We start from the raw sequence: 8,417 nt of genomic DNA on the forward strand, positions 1-8,417 counted from the left end.
GGCTGAAAGTCCTAAAACTAAATCTCATTGGAACATGCTAATTGTGAGAGCTGGGTTTTAGCTGTGACTTCATGAAAGGCAGGAGTATTCTAGCAATAGGAATATTGAGGAAAATTCAGTCAGGAGATAGTATCCTGTTCACAGAACAGAAAGAAAGTCCCTACTGCTGGATTATAGTATATTTAGTGGGGCATGGGGGCAAAGTTGAGGATGGAGAAAAACATGGAGTGGAAGAAAAGCTGAGGGTAAGTAATGAAGTTGTTGAAGAGGTGACATGGTCAGATAGAGCTTTATGAAGATGAACTTGGCAGCTAGTTGGAGGAGTGACTGTATTGGGAAGAGATCTGAAGCATCTGAACCAACCAGCAGGCTCTTCAAATAGCTTAGGTATGAGGTAATTGAAGTCTGACCCAAGAAATTGACAAGGGGGGTATATGAGAACTGCCCCCAAAGTGGAACCAACAGGACTTTTCAACAGATTGAACTTGCGGGTCAGGAGGTTGAATGTGGGAGAATTGGTGAGGTTGGTATCGTGCTTCATACAGGAACCTCTATTATTGGAAGAATACTCCAGACAATGTTAGAAAAGTAAGAAGACAGGGGAGATGAAGAAAAGGGAATGCGTTTATTTTTGGCTATGGTAGAAGGAGAACCAAGGGAGAATACTGTCATTAAAACCTAGGGAGAAGAGGAGGAAGAAAAGAGGGTGATTAACACTACGAACACCTGCAGAGAAGTCAAGAAGAATGCGGATGAGGAAATGGCCATCAAATTGAGCATTTTCAGGATTATTTGTAATTTTTGTTAAGCGTTTCAGTTGATCAAAGAAGTTGGAAGTCAGACTGAAGTGTTTCAGAGAAAGTCTGGGAAAAGATGAATGTATTAATTGTGAATGGCTATTTCTAGCTATTCAGTCTCAAAGAAGGAAAGATAGATATTGAATACTATCTCAAGGGGATGCATGGATCAAATGAATGTGTTTTGAGGATTAGAAAGAAAGGGTCTTATTTGTGGCAATAGGAAAGGATTCATTATTATAGGAGAGAGTGAAAATTAGTGCGGGAAAATGGGGACACCAGAGGCCACAATATAATTACATAGATAAGGGGATGGAATGGGATTATTTGCACAGCCAAAAGGATTTGTTTTAGCAAATAGAAGGATGATTTTAAAAGCATAATATTTTCACCTTATCTTTTGTTATTTTTTTTCCTTTCACCTTTTGATCCGATTTTTCTTGTGCAGTAGAAATATGTTTAGAAGGACTGTACATTTTTAACTTATGTTGGATTGATTAAAAGTAGAAACGATACCAGAATGAAGGCATTACAGTGATCCTGGGGCCTGGGGCCTAGTCAGGCAAGAAATATTGAATAAGCACCTTTTTAGTTAGGCTAAGTGCCTGTCTTAAACTCTAAAGGTATACAAGCCGGATCAAGGATAGTGCCAGCTGTCAAACCTTATTCTTAGCTGATATAATGAAAATACTGTTTTGGAATGGAAATGTTTAGTTCAACAGAACAATGAGGGAATACAAAGAGTGAGAATAAGAAAAGTTTAAAAAGCAGAACAGAAATGGGTAGGAAATAGACAAAATCAAAGTAATAATGATAAAAATTATAGCTGACATTGACAGAATACAGTATGTGCCACACAATTTACATAAAAATCTGATTTCATTTGATCCTTATAAGAACCTCAGCAGTTAGGTGTGATTATTATTGCCACTTTACAGATGAAGAAACTGAGGCAAACAGTGGTATTTGCTCCCAATCATAGTATACATGTTTCTGAAGTAGGATTTGAACTCAGATGAATCCAACTTTAAGCCTAACATTCTATCTACTTGTACCATCACTGTATTCTGATTTTTAAACAGAATAATGTGTAAATGTTCACATATATATTAAGTAGAAAATGGGAGGACAATTGAGAAAGTCTTTCTAAGGAATGGAAATTTTTTTTTTTGTTTAGTTGTCTAATCCACAAAATGAATGATTAGTTATTGCTGAAGAGATTTATTTTTCTATTGGCTCATGACAGGTAGTGTACAAATGAGAAATGTATTTGGTTAATTGTTCACATGGCTATTTGGGATTTTGTTGTTGTAGTTGTTGCAATCTTTGTAATGATAGTGTTTCTTAAACAGAAATTTCTTCTTTTCTACCAGTTTTCTACCAGAAAACTGGCCATTATCTCGCTGAAATTGTGCTGAATGATATGTCAGTCAAATCCTTTGTAAGTCTCCAAAATAGAATAGTAGCCAAAGCAGAGGATAAGTTCAAATAAGAAAATAATCTTTGCATTGCAATGAGTGGCAACTTGATAACTGTTCAATGAAATAGTTGTGAATTTGGCTTCTACTGTGCATGTCCAGTGATAATAGTTTGCAAAGAGCCTGCCATCTCTGCTACAAGAGTAACAGCTCACTCTGGTGATTGATTATGGCTCTGATGAGGCACAATTACAAAGTAACCCAGAAATGAGAGGTAGTGAGAGTCTATGCACATGATTAATGTCTAGACTTCTGGGAATTTTATTGAACATGTTGAATGTTTAGCATTCTGGGAAATTTGGAAACAATTTGACTTCAATTCAAGAAACAGAATGTTGCACTTATTAGCAGTCAGTTTGATGTAATCATTAAACGATTCTTCCCTAGTGCCTGATCATACAAACTGATGATAGTTTGAAATGATTGCAGAAAGAAACCTATTTGTTACAGTTACGATATGCACATGTTTGTTGTCCGGTAGGGAAAATATTTTTGTTACCAAATTGAGTAATTATTTACTTGTCAATGTGCGACAAAGAAAGTTTTAATTCAAATGTCTTGTCCCATTGTCTCAAAGTTCTAAAGGCTTTGTGAGTGACTAAATAAAGGGGAAGTGCTAAAAGAAGGCTAATAGAGAAGCGTCCTATTTCCTCACAAAAAAGATTGCAGACTCAAGTACTTGTACGAAACACATCTTCAGACACGGGAAAAGCTGTTCATTTATGTTAAAAAAATTTTTTTATTAAAAAAATTTTATTTTTATTCTATTGATTAGAGTAATTATAAATTGTTTTTAAAAACAGAGAGATAATTGCTGTCCCCTAAAAGTAATGGACCAAAATATCTTATAGCTCAGGTAAGTCCAAGAAACAAGTAGTCATCATGTGACCTCAAATATTGTATTAGAAAAAAAAATTGAAAGTGATCCCCAGGGAAATTACATTGTCTTTACAGGTATTATAGATCATATTAGATAGGAATGTTATAACCGGCATGAATGAGGAAAGGCATTCAAATGGAGTCCAGGATTTTTTAGCATAAAATTCACTTTTGATATAAGATGTATGTACAAATAACATGGGAAGTGCTTCCGCAAGAGATCATCTCTTCATATCAGAGGATTTGCACTGAAAATAAGCCTTATGTCATGGTCAGTGGGTTCATGCCTTTCTCTGAAAGACTGAGTTCATTGGTGAAGAATTAATTTTTTTTTTTCCTGTTTGTAACAGAATGGTGACATAAGGGAAGATAATTCATGCTAACCCATCAGGATGCAAAAGAGTAAAAGGAAACAATAGAGTTGCTGAGAAATTTCAGCCTTGTTTCAAAGGAGACATCTGGATGTTCTTGAAAATAGGATGTCTTCAGAATAAGGAAAAAGACTTGTGTCAACAGTTTATCAAGTGGGGAACAATGTTTGGTAAAGGGAAAACATCATGTCTTCAAAGGTATTAAAATTGGATCAATTTAGGGGAAATTACAGGCTATTTACATGTATGTATTCAATCTATGCAGGCTGTTGGATTTGACAGTCAAGAAACTTCTTGACTATATCCTAATTTCATAAATGAATATTGATGTAAAAATTCTAAATAAAACAGTATCTAGGAAATCGCAGCAATATAGTACAAAGAATTTTATATTGTGACAAAATTGTCCTATGGGTGCAAGTAAAAATGGCAGTGAGAAAAGGAAAAAAAGGAAAAAACAGTGATTAAACATGTACAAAGAAGGTCCATTTTGGAAGTGACACAATTTTGAGAGATAATATCTCTGGACATTCCATATCTGTGATAATGAATGGGAGGAAAATATAGGCATTCCTGATCCCACTGAGATTATAAAGAAAATCATCTTTAAGAAAACAACTTGTATATATTTTGAGGAATTCCTTAAAACCCTGGAGAATTTTGGGGACCCTGCTTAAAAGCCGGGTTGAAAATAATAGAGCTCAAATTCATCTTGCAGTACTTTAGAGAACAAGAATTTACCTGTATGACAAGAAGCAGTAAAAGGACTGTTTAGAAACAGATATCATTTCACAATAAAAACCTATTTAAAGATCGTCATTACTTTGTCTATGCTTTCTGCAAGTTCCTGCATTTTCTTTTGATACAATCATACCTCTATTTGCAATGAAAGATTGCCCTCAATTTTGATAGTCTTTATATTTCTCAGTCACTTCAAACTAAAAAGAGAAATTACTTGATAGAAACCAGTTGAATAATCTTCTTAATGTAAACTGCAGTAATGTCAATTGGTTTTCTTTTAAGTGATCTGTGTACTTGGCAGAGAATGCTAAATCTTATATGAAAGAATTTATTTTCTCAGTGAGAGAGTCCTAATACTCTCATAAGCTTAAATGCACAGTTATCATTCTTAATTGGCAAAATGTCTTATAAAGCAATAGGGGTGGAAATGACCTGACTGGGTTGATAGATGATTGTCTACCTTGTTTTTAGCAAAACATTTAAATTCCATGCCTATATAATTTAACCAGAGATGTGAAAATACAGAATAATTGACTGACTTCTGTTTCTTCCAGTGAGAGAGTAAAGAGAAGTAGAGTAATAATTGCATGATGATCCTAGAGTTTCTGTGAATTGAAAGTTTTCTGTGTGAGTCAGGGTGTTGGGTTAGATGGTTTTTATGATTTTTTTTTCCATTGCTAAATCAATGATGTAGTGAAAGATGACCATAAAAAACTTCTGAGAGCGACATCGGGAGAAAATATATATAGGCTATTGATTATTTTTTATTTTCACGTTTTGCTTCAAAGGGAAACTGTATTAAGCCTCTTTTTTTTTTTTAATCTCAGGCATTTATTAAAGTACTATATTTTTAATATAATCATACCTAATGTTCTTCTCCTCCCTTTTCTCTTCATAAATTTATTTGCTTTTAATACACTTTACTCTGAATCATGTTGACAGAAAGTGACAGACAGTGAAAGGGAAAAGCATGGGAGACAGGAAAAAAAAAAAAACAGGAAAAATAAGTGAACATAAGATGTGTTGATTTTCATTCAGTCTCCTTAATTCTTTTTATGAATGCAGATGGTATTTTCTGTCACAAATCTATTGGAATTGCTTTATATCATTGCACTACTGAGAAGAACCAAGTCTTTCACAGTCGATCATCACATATTCTTGTTATTGTGTACAATGTATTTCTGGGTCTGCTTGTTTCACTCAACATTGATTCATGGAAATCTTTCCAGGTCTTTCTAAAATCAGCTCACTCATCTTTTGTTATAGAGCGATAATATGCCATGATCCTCACAGAATGCAACTTCTTCAGCCATTCCCTAAGTGATGGGCATCCATTCATTTTCTAATTCTTGGCTACCATAAAAAGAACTGCTATAAATACTTTGGAACATGTGGGTCTTTTTCTCTCCTTTATCCTTGGGATACAAACCCAATAATATCACTGCTGGATCAAAGGGTATGCACTTTTATAACCTTTGGGGCATAGTTTCTCATTGTTTACCAGAATGGTTGAATCTTTTCCATACTTCAACAATGTATTTGTGTCCCAATTTTCCCACATTTCCCCAAATTTATCATTATTCTTTCCTGTCATCTTAGACAATCTGAGAGGTATGAGGTCATATCTTGTTTTAATTGGCATATCTATAAACAATAGTGATTTGGAGCTTTTTTTTTTAAAGAACTATAAATGACATTAATTTCCATCATCTGAAAATTCAACTATTGTTGATTGAGGCATGGCCTCTTCCATGTTAGAATGTCATAAACCAAAGGTCGGTCCCTGAGACATAACTTTAATGATTAAAACTCATGAAAGCCAACTTTTTAAGTATGAGAAAGATTGCCTTTTGCTTTGGTGGTGGTCAAAGATAATCAAAATATTGATATTTAAATTTAATTATATTTATTGATTTTTGATGCATTTTTAAGACTTTAGACTCTAATTTATCATGTAGTATAGGAAAATTATCTACATTATTTTGAGAGTTTTTTTAGATGGCTCTAATAAGATTGTGATAACCGCTAGGAATAAGTAAATGACAATTTACAAAATATTTGGAAAATAAAAACTTAAATTAAAAAATATATAGATGTTTACACCCTTGCAAAACCTTGCATTTCAAATTCCCCCTTTTCCCCCAAATACTAAGTAATATATTAAATGTTAGATTCTTCTATACACATTTCCACAAATAGTATGCAGCATAAGAGAGATCAAAAAGGGAAAAGTTTTTGTTTGTAAACCTAACATTATTAATAGGAATATAATATAATAGTGGTGATAAGACATCCTTTTTTCATCCTGCTAGCATCACCTGATAGGAAAGTAGATCAGTATATAAGTGTTTAAAGGTTACACACATACACAAGGGCAAGTAATCATCTCCATCTGCTTCTCATTTATCCCCTCTCCTGCCTCTACCTCCCCTCTAGTGATCCCAAAAAAAATGAAAGTTGAATAAAATTTTCAGTCTTTTAGTTTTTGTATTCTGCTCTTCGTTGAGCATGTTATGGAATAGGGTTCTAAAAGAAGAAGAGCAGAGAGTGCTGGTAGCCAACTGGCTCCTCCAGGAACATGAAAAAATTAACTATCAGTAGGAAGAAGGGGATATGAATGAAGGACTGGCTTGAACCGTACTTCCCTGCTCTTCCAAACTGTCCAAAATAATCTTTAAAAAGTAGAAAATCTGGAAGAAAGCCTTCTAGGTTTAGATAATGACGAGAACGTATTTTTGCAGTTCCTGCTCCTGCTAGAGAGGTCCATGCCTTTACCAGCGAATACTTCTGACACTATTTATGGTTTTCTGCTCCAAAGTAATGTAGAGGGATACAGCGTGGTGTTCCAACTCATTTTGTCGATAAGGGAACAGAAGGAAATAGGTTTAAATAACTCCTAATGGCTCACGGAGCTAGAGTCTGAGACCACACTCTGGATAATTGGACTTGCCACCAAAACCCTATTCTCTATACAATGCTGCCACCCAGCGTTGGAGATAACGCCTTACATCGGACGAAACTACTGAAGGATGCACACTTACTCATACATTGGGATGCAAGTGCACATGTTTATATAGACTCGGGCAAACGCAGGTAAATGCATAGCCATGCAATGGCAAATAAAGATACACACGCTAAACACATATACGCACTGGGAGTAGAATAATTTCGAAACAGGTTAGAAAAATGAATGTGGAAAGCTCTTTACATGTAATGGGGAAAATGAAATCTGTTTACACAAAATTTAAAAAAAATCGTGGATGGGTGAGAGATAAATTTTTCAGGTTCTTTTCTGAAATTGGGTATATTATTTTTTCCCCCATTTCTTTCAACATATTTTTTAAAAGGTTTTTTTTTTTATTATTATTATCAAAACATGCACACATAAATGTCAACGTTGTATACAGCCTTGTGCTTTAGGTTTCTCCTTGGGGGAGGTAGGAGAGAAAATGACCCAGAATTATGGGAGGCACAAGCTGCTCTAAAAACAAATATATACGAAAAAAAAAAGCTTTGAGTTCCAAGATGATTTGTCATCTGTCCCATTCGCTGATATAATGAAGAAACAGATGGATGGGACTTGGGGAGGAGGAGGGCGGTAGTATGGAGACAGTGGAGGTTCAGGGTCCTGCAGGGATCTGAGCCCAAGGTTGAGTAAGGGGGTTTTGGGAGTAGGTAGAACGGAAGGGAGAAGGAAATTCTTGGACTTGGGATCACAATGCATTTCAGGCCATTTAGATGCTGTGTGTACCTAGAGGAAAGAAAGGATGGTGTCTCACAAGGAAACCTAAACTCACTCTTCCCTGACCCTGCATATTATTTAATAAAACATCTTCTTTACAGTGTATATTTTCAATATTTCTCCTTGCTGTTTCCCCATCTTTCCCTCCCCATTCCCTAGATGTTAGGTAGTATGATAGATGTTTAATATGTTGATATGTCGTCCAACATATATGTAAACACATACACAGATTTATACAGGTATATTGTCGCACAAACATTCATTTTTAAAAAATCTTAATGATTTCTTTATTTATTTATTTTGGTGGCAGGGAGCCAGGGGAGGGAAGGGAAAGGAGGCAGGGTGAGGATTTGATGACAACGAACGGCTAATTGTCCTTTCTTTTTTTGCAATTCCAACCAGCAAGATC

The sequence above is a fragment of the Sarcophilus harrisii genome, chromosome 5 (assembly GCF_902635505.1).
Source record: "Sarcophilus harrisii chromosome 5, mSarHar1.11, whole genome shotgun sequence".
NCBI classification, from domain to species: Eukaryota; Metazoa; Chordata; class Mammalia; order Dasyuromorphia; family Dasyuridae; genus Sarcophilus; species Sarcophilus harrisii.